We start from the raw sequence: 14,309 nt of genomic DNA, 5'->3' as shown, positions 1-14,309 counted from the left end.
CACATAACATACACAGTATACCCAGGATGCTACTGAGCATAACCGACTGACTCATAGCACATACAGTACACATGAGAAAAGGGAGACGCATGTGCACACGTAGATACAGAAACAAATAGTTAGGCACACAGAGCCATATACATCTACTACGCAGACACACACGCAGATTCGCCCCCATGCAAAACTATGTGTGTGTCCAAGTCGACGGCACTGCACCAGTACATTACTCACAGCAGTAGATGCAGCTCAGACGCATGGTCCTTCTTCAATGAGGAAATATACCTAATGTCCCAACCGGCGGGCTGGGGAAGAAATACTAGACTGACGGACGGTCGTGGCAAACATGAGAGGGAAAAAGACAGAGAGAGAGAGAGAGAGAGAGAGAGCAGGGGGGAAAGGTGGTGCTGGAGGAGGATAGACACATTCATTTAACTCCTGCAGTGAACACTCTGCGAGTGGATGAGCAGCGTCACCAGCAGCTGGAGAGAAGCTGCTCTGCTCACGTCACGCTTTTCATGAATGGAGACCGGCTGACGCAGAGAACACGAGGAGGGGAGGGGAGGGGAGAGGAGTGAAAGAGAAGGGGGAGGGGGGTGAGGTGTTTGTAATGGATGGAGGGAGGGGTATTTCAAAACAGAACGAGCTGGGAACAGCAGGTTGCTTTGGGCTGGTGCCTGGCAGTTGCATCTAGCCCTCTGAAAGTAGGGCAGGCTGCTAACGGGAGAAAATCCTGTTTCGGGATCGGAAATTGGTACCAGCCTACCAGGCCTACAGTAGGGAGGGGAGATTATTGTTTCACCTCTGTGTGTGTGTCGTTCTGTTTGTCTGAGTCTGTATGTGTGTGTGACTGTGGTTCTCTGTCCGCAACTCATCATGTACACATTTTCCGCCATTTCACATTATCTTCGAAACACAAGTATTCCTACTACTCTATTGGTCATGCTTTAAAAATGCACGCACAACTGTCGTCGGTTATATTAAAAATGGTGACGAATCAGCCTACAGGGCCGAGGTGGCAGCCCTCGTAGATTGGTGCACTTCGAATAACCTTATTCTAAACCTGGCTAAGAAAATTATCTTTACTTTTCGGAAAAGCGAGATTATGCCCCGTCCCTGGTTATTGGTGACCAGCCTGTTGACATGGTCGACAGCTTTAAATTAATAAATTCCGTGGCACCACTATTTGCCGCTCCCTGAAATGGGAAGTATGTTAACGATAGTAACATACTGAGTAAAGCCCACCAGAGGCTTCACTTTCTGTGTCTGTTAAAGAAGTTTGGTGTGACTGGGGAGGCGTTGGTTCACTTCTATAGAGCCACTGTGTCCTCGTCTTCTCAGTCACAGTGTGGTATGGAAACACAACAATCTTAGAGAGGGAACAGCTGGAAAGGGTGGTATGCACAGCGTTAAAAAGCATTGACCTCGACCTCCCATGAGTCCCATCTGTCTCCTCTATCTACTCCACTCGCACCAAGCGTAGAATGCAGAAGGTTATTGCCGACCCCTCTCACCCTGTCAGCTCTCTTTTTGCACCCCTGCCCTCAGGTAAGAGCCTTCGGTCTCTAAAGTGCAATACCTCCCGCTAAGTATTGAATCTTGAATATTTTCTACTTCCATACAGCAGTCCGTCGATTTAAATTGTTGTCGAGTATGTGCCTAGTCTAGGCCCACTCTCCATCAGGTTCTCCCAGCTGGGGAGTTCACAGACACTCAATGCTCATCTCTGGCAGATTTTTTGTAAATTATGTATACATTTTAGGCTATAAATAGACCATTCAGTTCCATTTTAAGTAATTTAACACCTACAACATTGCTGGTTTAAAACTTTATTAGCGATATTCGCTACTTCCATACATTGGCTATTTTTGTATCATGCCTACCCCACACCTATTTCAGAGCACAGTGCACTGATTGGCTTGTCGCTCTGTGTCAAAGTTGAGCTTTTCTCAACTTTGAAAGTTAAATTTGCCAGCTTATCCCCCAAATGCAGTGTAAAAAGCAGTGGTCGCTCCTCTCCATATGACATTGCATTGAACCTCACTGCATTCAGCGTTAGTGATAGCTAACAACAAAATGAAGTAGATCTAATAAACCTTGATTGAACCTTGACACCGTGATATCAAATATGGTAGCAACTAGCAAGGTTCCATTCAGGTCCAACAGAGTCAGGGTGCTGCAACCATGCATGTTACCTCACTGAAAAGGCTCTGCTACACTAAATAGAATGGAACATGAATAAGCTAAAGTATAATTGATATAACACCTACTCACCCACTATTTCATTTCAATATGGTTGCCGTTCAAAGTCAGTAATTAAAATTGGCTTTTAATGGACTTTTGATTAAAAAAAAAAGTTAAGTATGCCCATAAGGGCCATTATGATGACCAGGGGTATATGCTCTAAAAGTGTAAAAGTGTGAAAAACATAATTTCACTACATCTTTAAGGATGTCTGAGAAATATTAAAAGGCCAGTGGTGCCAGCTAGTAGATGTTGAATGCTATTTGCTATTTCCGCTATTTGTTATGCAATAAAGTATAGGGCTTAAAGGGATAGTTCAGATTTTTTGAACTTAAGTTGTATGAAATACTTGCCATTAATATAGTGGTTGCAACTGTATTAATTGATTGCCCGAGTCCCATGGTGGGAGTTCTGCTCTGGTTTTGGTGAAATATCAAGTAGTTCCGGTCATTTTGTGGGGGGCACTGGGGCCACGCAGTAAAAGTAAATTAATCCACAAAACTAACGTCATTTGTATTGTTGACCTATTTCTAAAATATTAGTGCAACTTTCGTTATTGTTTTACCCCTCTATCACACAGAACTATGTTTTTTGTGCCCAAAAAATAGTTCCATGTGATAGTGGGGTCAAATTTGAACGAAAGTCGCGCTAATATTTAGAAATAGGTCAACAATACAAATTACGTTCGTTTTGTGGATTAATTTACTTTTACTGCGTGGCCCCAGTGCCCCCCACAAAATGACCGGAATTACTTAATATTGACCAAAACAAGAGCAGAACTCCCACCATGGGACTCGGGCAATCAATTAATACAGTTGCAACCACTATATTAATGGCAACTATCCCTTTAAGTGGTAAACCACACAGATCCAAAGGACAGACTCACAAGATCAGTTGATCAACGTCAAAACTCGAACGATTGGTCTGCAGGCATATGAATCCTGCGCGCATGCAATGTGCTTTCGGGATATATTATGAATGCAAATGTATGTACAGCACATGCATGCATGCATGTGCTTGTGCACGTGTTTGTATTGCACTGGTGTGTGTTTTGTACTGACCTGGTTGTGGGGAGCATCTTGCAGGTAGTGATGAGGAGGGAGAAGACTATAGATTCTCAACGCCTCTTCACCTGCATCAACAAAAGAAAGAGTTCAAATCAAACCAGCAAAATATAGCCACTCATTGCTAAAGGGTGTTTGTTCAGTGGGGTCTCCCCATCTATAGGATGTTTGTTCAGTGGGGTCTCCCCATCTATAGGGTGTTTGTTCAGTGGGGTCTCCCCATCTATAGGGTGTTTGTTCAGTGGGGTCTCCCCATCTATAGGATGTTTGTTCAGTGGGGTCTCCCCATCTATAGGGTGTTTGTTCAGTGGGGTCTCCCCATCTATAGGGTGTTTGTTCAGTGGGGTCTCCCCATCTATAGGATGTTTGTTCAGTGGGGTCTCCCCATCTATAGGATGTTTGTTCAGTGGGGTCTCCCCATCTATAGGATGTTTGTTCAGTGGGGTCTCCCCATCTCTCTCATTTCTATAGGATGTTTGTTCAGTGGGGTCTCCCCATCTCTCTCATTTCTATAGGATGTTTGTTCAGTGGGGTCTCCCCATCTATAGAATGTTTGTTCAGTGGGGTCTCCCCATCTCTCTCATTTCTATAGGATGTTTGTTCAGTGGGGTCTCCCCATCTATAGGATGTTTGTTCAGTGGGGTCTCCCCATCTCTCCACCTCTTTAGTAAACAACCAATTACATCCAGTAGGAAGAGAAATAAACAATTTGCAGAATTATTTTTAAAATCTGGAACACTATCAAATTTAAGCTGATTAAAACACTTTGACTGCCACAGTGTGGCCAAAAGTGGTAACGCTGGGTGCCAGGCGGATACAGGGAGATCTTACTATGACGCACTACCGTTTTTTCACTAGCCAAAAAACATGAAGGAAGGCCCGGACGGTTAGCTCAACCGTCTGAGCACCTAGGTTAGCTCAACCGTCTGAGCACCTAGGTTGCCAAGCCAGCTGGACGGCATGCCGCGGGTTCGACTCCCGAGCCTGACGGCCTTTGCCGCATGTCACTCCCCATCTCGCTCTCCCCCCCTGTCTACTGTTCACTATCTATTGATAGTGAAGGCATAAAAGCCCCAAAACAAGTAATACAAAAAAAAACATGAAGCAAAAGCACTAAAGCTAGTGTTAGCTCACGATAGCCATCTTTCTCCAGAAACATTAATATTGTAATCGCGATGCAGTGTAACATCAGAAATGAGACCTGAACCTTGCAGATCTGATCATCACCACGGACAGCGCCGTAGTTGCTAGACAATGCCCTGCCTGTCTATTTGGTGCGCGCGGAGCATTTACTTATGTTTTCACAGCCAACTTTGAACGCTGTTTTCTTGGACCGTTTTATATCGATAAAGTACATTAATTGACGGAGAATTCAGTCGAAAGCCAGACGAAATGAAAGCCTGGGTATCGAGGCTAGTCGAAAGCAGACAAGTGTTGGATTTTAATTGACGGAAATACTCAAATTAAAACATATTGACTGCCAGGTAATCATTCATTCATTCTTTCACCACTGCCGCAATCTTTTCATTCTGAGCTTTTGTTTTGAAGGCGAACAATTCACGACCCCTGAACCGGAAGTGAAAAGCGGCTATATATATTGTCCCACGATCTGTTTTTGTTATCGGACATGAATAAGGCTTGTCTGGGAATCTGGGACAAGAATCCAAGATAAAGGCATTTGAAATAATGTAAACAAGTGGATGTGGACGGGGGTTGCCATCTTGTTTCCGGTTCATGATTGCATGCGCCTTTACTCGATCGCCTAGAAACCGAAAGGCTTTCATAATGTTGCATACAAGTGCGACCTACCTTAATCAATATAAAACATTAATTGACAGAATATTCGGGTGGATTTGAATTGACGGAAATCTCCATCTCCAATGGCAGGGAATAGCTGGAGAAACGCTGAGCTTTAATTTTTCAGCCTCTAAGCACAAATTGACTGAGCATCTGATTCTCTGCCTAATGAAAGGGACAGGAGAGAAAAAGGGGGCTAGAAAGAAGGGAGTGACTGATCAGATATCATAATCAGTGGTGTGTGTGTGTGTATGTGTGTGTGTATGTGTGTGTGTGTGTGTGTGTGTGTGTGTGTGTGTGTGTGTGTGTGTGTGTGTGTGTGCGCGCGCGCACACGCACGCACGTGCAAGCGTGTATGTGCGTGTGTGTGTTAAAAGGGACTTGTGATTGAGTGGGAGGGCCGAAGACTCAGGGAACAGATGCTCTTTCCCCTGTCATTACGGACCCAAACCTTTGGAGTGTGGAATTGGACAAAGAAGGGTGGTGACCGTGAGTGTAGGTGTGTGTGTGTGTGTGTGTGTGTGTGTGTGTGTGTGTGTGTGTGTGTGTGTGTGTGTGTGTGTGTGTGTGTGTGAGAAATGATCCATGGAGTCAGGTGGGGGGATGGGGAGCACAAGAGTGACATTTTTGTCCAATCTCTCTCTGCCCTCCAGGCAAAACCCCAGCCAGCTGGGGGTTGTCCAGGAGAGGAGGCTAAAGCAGAGTTCTTTCAACAACACACCCTATAAATGGCATGAAATTACATTCAAATGAGTCATGGCGCAGATGGCGGAGGACAAGTGGGTCAGACTGGACCAATGTTAGGCTAAACTAGAATGCCATGGTTGGGCATTGGCTCTGTCTAAAACCTAAAAACTGCAGCGTTATGAATCCAAAACTATATCCTAAAGAATATAAACAAGTCCCTTAATCAACCAAAATGGCTAATCCAACAGAACAACATAATAACTTTGTTGTTGATGATGATGCATGTCTGTAAAAACCCATAGCAGGGGGGTTCCCGTAAACTAGAATGCTAGTTGTACATTGACCAGAAAGGTTGAAAGAGAGAGGCAGGGAGTTCAGCTATCAGACCGGTTTGCTTTGCAAGATTGTCTATCTCTGTTCTATAACCAAAAATTCCAAAGGTCAAGAGATCACAAGCTTGTGTGCTCATCTGGAAACGGGCAAAGCCACGTAACATTAGGAAAAGCACACAGAACAGAACACAGCGCATGTTCTCCTGTACAATTGATGAGCTTCAATCTTTGAACATGAATAGAGAAATTGCACAACAAATACACAACAAAGAAGAAAGCTTGTGCCGTGGCTTTCACCATTGCTGCTGGGAGAGCACTGTTAGAGGTATGTGAAATGGCCAGGGGCTAAGTGAGCTACTCCAACATATAGAAAGAAAGGATAGGAATAGGATAGGTGCTGGTAAGTGGCAAGCTAAATGTACAGTTCATACACTGCTGTACTATTTGAGAGGAAATATAGCCCAATGCCCATCAAAACAAAGTATTTCACAGAAGTATTGTAAAGGTATTACAAAAATCAGACCCCCAAACCAGATGTCATCTGCACATTCAGGCTTGATTTGTAGACACGATAATAATACCCCCATAGAATGACTATCATACTGTGTTTACATTGTGATAGAATGGGCATAACAAGGCCAAACAACAATTTTGAACAAGGGAGATCTCACCTCATTCTCTCAGTTATCCGTATTCCAGTAGTGGATAAAGCCTTATTCCCCATCATTACTGACACACAGCACAGGCCGACAACACTGTACCAATAGGCAAGGTTGCATGTGGCCTGCATAGCATGGCCTCTCCAGCTTGTAAGTCACACTGGCCTAGCTCCGTTACACACACTCATTACTATTTCACCAGCAGCGGAACAGCAACACTGACAGCTCCAGTGTCTCCCACATAAATAAGAGAAAAAGCATCATCGGCCACACAGTGGTTTACCTTTCCAATCTGCCAACGCACAGCACAGCAGTCACGCACAGCCATGCTGACTCTTAAGCATAACATAAGCGTACAGTAAACAAAATAATGCATGTCCTGGGAGGCCCAGTGCGAGTTACCTCCACTGTACATATCGGTCTGTGCCCGAGTATAAACATAGAATAGTATATAACATCCCAGAGAGGGAAATCAATAAAATGGTATGCCAGCATTAAGGAACTAAAACAGAGCAGACAGGTTCACCATTCTAGTAGTAATTGCATGAGGAGGACATAATAGCAATAATTGCGAAACATTGGTCAGGAAGTTTAACTTGCTTCGGAATAGTTGTATTGAAAAGCAGGCGTATTTTCACTAGAAACAAAACAACATACGACTAACCGAAAAACAGAAAAAGGGACAGACAGAAACAGGACTGGCTCATTGGTTGGAAAGGGGAATGCAGGCATGGCTGAACACACAAATTCTGATTCCGAGAGACAGATAATGCTAGTGAGATTACAGTGAAGGCCGGGCCCACCAACGGCCTGGCCAAGCCGCGCTGTGAGGAAATTACATAACAATGACTGTTCACTACTCGCAGAGGAATCTGTCCACAACAATCCTCCCCTGCTCGACAATCCGTCCAACCATCCAGATTCCCACAATCATGAATTCAGGCAGTAGGAGGAATCAGAACACTGGACAGTATGCCAGGTTGCTGCACCGCCCAGCCCCACCCACCCTTCTCTCATTCCACAATACTAGATATACCTGGTAATCCCAAGGCTGGTTCATGTGGGTTTGCCTTTATATAGAACACAGCAGCAGCACATCGTCTTAAATACATTATACATTATCTAACACAAGATGTCTTGTATTCAATTATGACTCTTGCAATTCCACCGAAGAGATTTACGGGGAGTATCAGTCGACAGAAGCCAAGTGAACACACACCCCAGGAGCTAAGACAATACTCATAATGCAGCCATCTGTATCATCCCAGATTTGCAGGATCAGTTATAGGGGGATGGGGAGAATTAAATTGATGGGTGGGTGGAACTGGCAATTTTAATATGGAGCGAGAAAGAGAGGGGGGATTAGGGAGGAGAGGCAGGGGGTGGCAGGAGGTGATGGTCTGGCTGAGATTACCACTGTGGGGTAGAAGGGGGGTTAAGGTATGGGGCCCAGTTGCCTGCTGCTCAACGTGCTGTGTCAGACTCAGTGGTGGAAAGTAACTAAGTACATTTACTTAAGTACTGTACTTAAGTACAGTTTTGAGGTATTTTTACTTTACTTGAGTATTTCCAACAACCAATACTTTTACTTCTACTCCTCTATACTATTGTACTTTTACTCTAATTTATTTGATAACTTTAGCTACTAGTTACTTTGTAGATTTTTATTATTATTACAAAACATACATTAAACACTTCAGCACTATATACATTTCAGCCATTTGAAAATAGCCAATGCGTAGCATTGGCTATTTGCGCATTGTGAGCTTGTAGATCGGCTATTTTCTAAAGATTTTTATACATTTGAAAACTTGTGAAAAGTGACCTTCTGTAATGAGTATTTTCTACTTTGGTAGTACATTTTGATACCAATACCTTTGTACTTTTACTTACTATATTGCGGTATTGCTACTTTTACTCAAGTACAAAATGCGAGTGCTTTTTCCACCACTTGCTGCCCAATGTGCTGTGTCAGACCGAGGGGGTGCACAGCGTCAGGGAAGGGCGAGCATGCTTGTCGGGGCAGAGAGCCTACTGTGTAGAATATGCAATGAAAGGATGCTGGAGGATGCAGCCCATAATGTACATACTGTACGTCATTCTACATGAATACACAACACACAGATACCACACAATGCATAAAAGCATGCGCACGCTCACGCTCGCTCACACGCACGCACGCACGCACGCACGCACGCACGCACGCACGCACGCACGCACGCACGCACGCACGCACGCACGCACGCACGCACGCACGCACGCACGCGCGCGCGCGCGCGCGCGCGCGCGCACGCACACACACACACACACACACACACACACACACACACACACACACACACACACACACACACACACACACACACACACACACACACACACACACACACACACACACACACACACACAAACACAATATATAGCCGGAGTGCCTGTGTGTGTGTGTGTGTGTGTGTGTGTGTGTGTGTGTGTGTGTGTGTGTGTGTGTGTGTGTGTGTGTGTGTGTGTGTGTGTGTGTGTGTGTGTGTGTGCATGCATGCTTGAGTTGTCGCTCATCCACTCGTGTGTGTTAATGTGCTCCCCATGAGGTGCTGCAGGCTGGGGTAATTATAGAAACTCAGCTTGCACAGGAATCACAAGAAAGCATTACATTTACAACCATGTGCAGATTGTGTACATTCATGTACAGTTGTACACACATACTGTACACATTATGTGCACGCACGCACGGTAACATCAATCCACCTGCAGCACGATTTGTAAGCAAGAAATAACACTTCTAAGAGAAAATACACACACACTGAGTGATTTCTTTATCATTCAAAATCCGTTTTTGTCATCGCGACATCATCCAGTAATGTATATATAATAAGCCATTATTATAACAGCAGCATTGCCACAGTGCAGATATTTGAACGAAACCATCACAGGTTACAACTGGCCTCAGCGCTGTGGGACTTAACCCAACTTTTAAATCAATCCTTGAACAGGCTGACCAGCAAGTCTGCTCAATAAACCCTTGGCAGATGACAACATTCTATCTCCAGCATAGCCAACAAAACCAGGCCACGAGGACAGAATATTCTTATTTTCTTCATCAAGCCAAGTTGTCATTACTGGCATTTAGGAGGCTATAGATTTGTGCAGCGTGCCAGGCAGCCTCCTTGTGTGACACGCCAGGCCAGGATGGAGAGCACAGCAGGGGAAGGATGAGAGTCAGGGCCCTGTGGAGCTCAGACAGTGTCATTACAGAAATGTCACTCAGTTGGAAGGAAAGGACAGGAGAGGGTTAGAGAAAAAAGGGGGCCAGCCATTTATGTTCAGTCCAACGTTTGCTTGTTGTTTGCGTTTTGCCCTTTAACCACTAACTTCCACACAGAGTCTCTATTTTGGGCATGGCATTATAGGTGAACATGAATAAAACAAGTATAATAATAAAAAATAAAAAAACATTCCCAGCCACTTGAGCCAATGGAGCGGGTGCATATCTTTGGTCCGATGTCCTAATAGTCCGACACGCAATAGTCCGACCCTACCCCAAACCCTAACCTAACCCTAACCGGAAGCTACGGGTGAGTCTTAACCGGCCACGTATGTCGGAGCCACAGGTGAGTCTTAACCGGCCACGAATGTGATACGTTGGACTAACATATGCCCCCCGAACAGAGCAGACCGTCGAGAGGGATCAGCACCCGCAGGTGTGATTCAGCATCGCACACAAGGTCAGGTCCAGTAGCCAAAGCAGACGATCGAGAGATCAGGCTGCTCAGGCCTCATACACACATATCAAACGGACATTCTGTGTTCTGTCTGTGTTTAATGGCCGCCTCAATGCTTTTCCAATGGAAGTCACAGTGTTTGGTCAAACCATGTGACTTCCATTGGAAAAGCATTGAGGCGGCCATGAAACACAGACAGAACACATGTCTGTTTGATATGTGTGTAATTGTGTATGAGGCCTCACAGTTTGAAGTTTTCAAGTTAAAAACTCATAAGATGAAAACAAACAAACAACATCTAGCAGAGCATGTAACAATCTTAGTATGAGGTCGGGCCGGGGTTCTGGACATCCGGATCTCCATTCTCCATATAGGCCTAGGGTTCTGCCTATATATCCGACCGGTACGTGCTCCTCTGGGTCCTTAGTAACATATGTCCCCTCGCTGTTTTCTATAAAACAGTCCTCTAAAATAGCCAACAGCCATACAGTCATATAGACTCGCTCAAACATCAGATTGGATGCCAATGCAAAATAAGTCACAATGTTATAACCTATTGTATGTAATACAAGCACACAGGTTAAGAAGAAGCCAACATCCTACATACTCACAAATCTCAGGGCTTACTCATGCATCTTACATTACACAGCATACAGAATTCCCTTTCACTGAGCCCTTTGCTATAAAAAATTAGACCTAAAACAAACACTGTAGGCCTGGTCTCAAGGGCTTGGATTACAGAGATCAGGCCAGCTGCATGGCAGCACTGCTGCTGCTACACATGTCAATTACATAAATACAGCTTCCTGTCACCACCAGCATCAGAGCCCGCCCCCTTTCTATGTCAACACTCGACCACAATGCTTCTGACTGAATGATGATAGCTCAGATGTGTAGGTTCCCTTGACAACTGGACAAACCACGTTGCTATGCAACAACGTCACTGAGGGCGACCCTCTCCTTCTGGACAAAAGGGCCTAATAAGTGTTGAACCCGAGGACCAATAACAGTAACGTGGCGTTATCTGCTCCTTCCATTATATTTTTTTTACATCTCTTCGGAAACTGAATGATATGAAAAGGCTAATCCCTGACCCTGATTCATGGTTTCTATTCTAGTCAGTGCTGATCCACTAAGCACCCCCCTCTTCCAATCATGGACTCTGTAATGTGGCTAGATGGATGCATGTTTTCATCCAATAGAAACAAAGGTATATCTGTTGACTCACAGAGGATGGTGAACTAGATGCCAAGTTCTATAGATGGGTTTCTTGTTTACAAACATTGAGACTGCATGTGCATCAATTCTCAACAGATCCCCAATCCTGTTGTTTTGGGGAGCGCTGGTTTCAGACAGTACAGTCAACCTCATCTTGTGTGTTGGCTGGTGAGACACAGAGACGCACCCTAGTGAGACAGATATATACTACACCCCGCCATCAGTATTGTGCGCCGAGAACAGCTGACATACAAGCTCACATCGCATCGCAGATGCAGCCGCTGTGAGCTTGGAGGTCTGCTGTTCTCGGCCGTTCTCTGCGCACAACACCTTCGCACGGCGGAGCATAAATTCGGTTTGAGGGGCTATTATTGTTTACACACAAGTTGACACAACATAAACCAAGGTATATATTTTAGAGCCACAGATCACAGTAAACATCCACCCTAAACCTTCTTCTTCCACACTGGGAGGAAAACAGCATCTGAAAGTTTGATGGGATGGATTACACGTCAGTGCAATCCATCCCATGGACCACTTTTACATTGCATCTATTGAGCGATCTGTTTCTTCTGCCTTTGGGGTATAGCCTAAACGCAAAACCACTCCACGCTTTGCTATTCACACATTTACAGAGCTGGTGTTAGGTGACTTTGTGTGCCATAGTTAAGAACACAAAGAAAACATGAGAGTGATGGAGCCCTTCAACACGTTTGCGGGGGACTGTCTACATTTGGCTGATTGGTGCCTTGTGTGACCTGTAATTGCACCCTGCACCACTCAGCTGATAGCAGACAAGCAGCAGTTACAGGAACAGTAAGCCATTGGTGACACACGTGGACACACTGACTGGAAATGTCCCAGTCAGCACAATGGAGTAGAACACAACACCACTCTCATGACAGTACACAGCATCCAGGCGTCAGACATGCAGCAATTCACACATGGCTCACTGTCAAACCATAGCACAGGAGTGGAAAGCAGCAATCGCTTAGTCGAAACTGCTTCAATTCCGAGTTGTTTAGAATAATGAATGATTCAATGATTCATGATGCATTTCAAGAGCATGATAGTGGCAGTGTATAGATATAATTTATATACATTGTGAAAAGCCATATTCCTCTAGCGTTTGGACATTATGTACAGTATGTGCTCTGATAACAAAACAGTTGTTCAGTTCTGCATATTCAGCATATACACAGTATCAGGTCGACAATACACCATAAATGTGATACAATGCAAGAAGACACAACTCTGAATATTAATAACACCAGCCTACAATATGAAGCTATTTCCTCTTCTTTTCTACTGCTTGCATGTCATGAAAATACAAAAAAGGAAAAAAAGAAAACAAAAAGTATACACTGTATACACACACACACACACACACACACACACACACACACACACACACACACACACATATAAATTGTTACTGTGTGTATATATATATATATATATATATATATATATATATATATATACACACAGTAACAATTTCTATATGATTTTAAATATACAACTGAAGTAATAGCCTAATAGGTCTATAGGCTGTATAAGTGTATTGTATAGAGACTAGAGAGGTACAAAGAGAGAGATAGATATAGAGAGAGTATGCTACAGCACCGCAGCACTGTCCAGTTGGTTACATAATACATAATAATGATGGTGAGAAAGAGCTGATCTCTAACCTATTAAAACTCAAAAAAGCCGAAAGACCCGGCATCAAAAATATGAGCTACCTACCTTTTGCCAACTTGAATGAAAAATAGTTTACATTAAATAGACCCGGCTACCACTGACTTTCATATTGCGTTGCATGTACGAGTGTTGTAGCCTATAGTGATATATTAGCGCTGTAAAACTGGTCCGTACTCCGTATTGCTTTTTAATGTAATGCCTCAATGCCTAATGATCGCAGCAGCTCCAAAGACAGCCGCTTTAGCCATTTATAGCCAGGCTACACAATGAAACCATGTCGATAATACAACTGTAATTACCTACAAAACATTTTCACCGTTGTGCGTGCTCTATACAATTAAGAATATACAACTCGTAAACAATAAAGAAAGCAAAGTACCGTTCTGCATTGGAGGTCCCACCGTTCCTGCTCGCTCCGTCTGCACTCTATTTACTGTATAATCCAATGGTTTAATCCACGTCTTGTGAGCGTCGGCGTCACTTCCGGACTCGGTTCCATACACCTGTACCTCTGCATATTGTAGTGGGATATAAATAGATCCTTCACTTCGGGGTGGAGCAAGTAAGCACTACAGGACAGTCAGGACTATTAATCAAATGAGACCAAAACTGACATTAGACTTTAATAAACAGAACCACTGCTTGAGATCGTGTCCATTTATCCATTTATATATTTAAAAAAAATCACACCCGTGTGAAGTAAGAGGCGCTCGCTCTATATGTACATCATACAAAGACATACATGATCCTCAATTGCGTCCTCACCTTCGTCATCAATGTTTGTGTTTACACTATGACATAAAATTGTCCATTCATTGACAATGGCATTTAGTGCACAGTTTGTGCACATCACACACACACACACACACACACACCAAAAACTGGACATAG

General features: G+C 44.0%; 1 protein-coding gene across 1 annotated transcript in view; it reads right to left on the bottom strand.

Annotated features, from left to right (window-relative positions):
* Positions 1-13,832, bottom strand: part of map3k13 (mitogen-activated protein kinase kinase kinase 13) — a 41,651-nt gene extending 27,819 nt beyond the window's left edge. Inside the window, exons 1-2 of the mRNA XM_079518293.1 lie at positions 13,798-13,832; positions 3,303-3,373 (exon numbers count right to left, since the gene is read on the bottom strand). The gene's annotated coding sequence lies outside the window, so the exon portion shown is untranslated. The remainder of the gene's footprint in view (positions 1-3,302; positions 3,374-13,797) is intronic.
* Positions 13,833-14,309: the final 477 nt, after the last annotated feature.

The sequence above is a fragment of the Electrona antarctica genome (genome assembly GCF_951216825.1).
Source record: "Electrona antarctica genome assembly, chromosome: 13".
Taxonomy (NCBI): Eukaryota; Metazoa; Chordata; class Actinopteri; order Myctophiformes; family Myctophidae; genus Electrona; species Electrona antarctica.
This window is presented reverse-complemented; position numbering and strand designations above follow the sequence as displayed.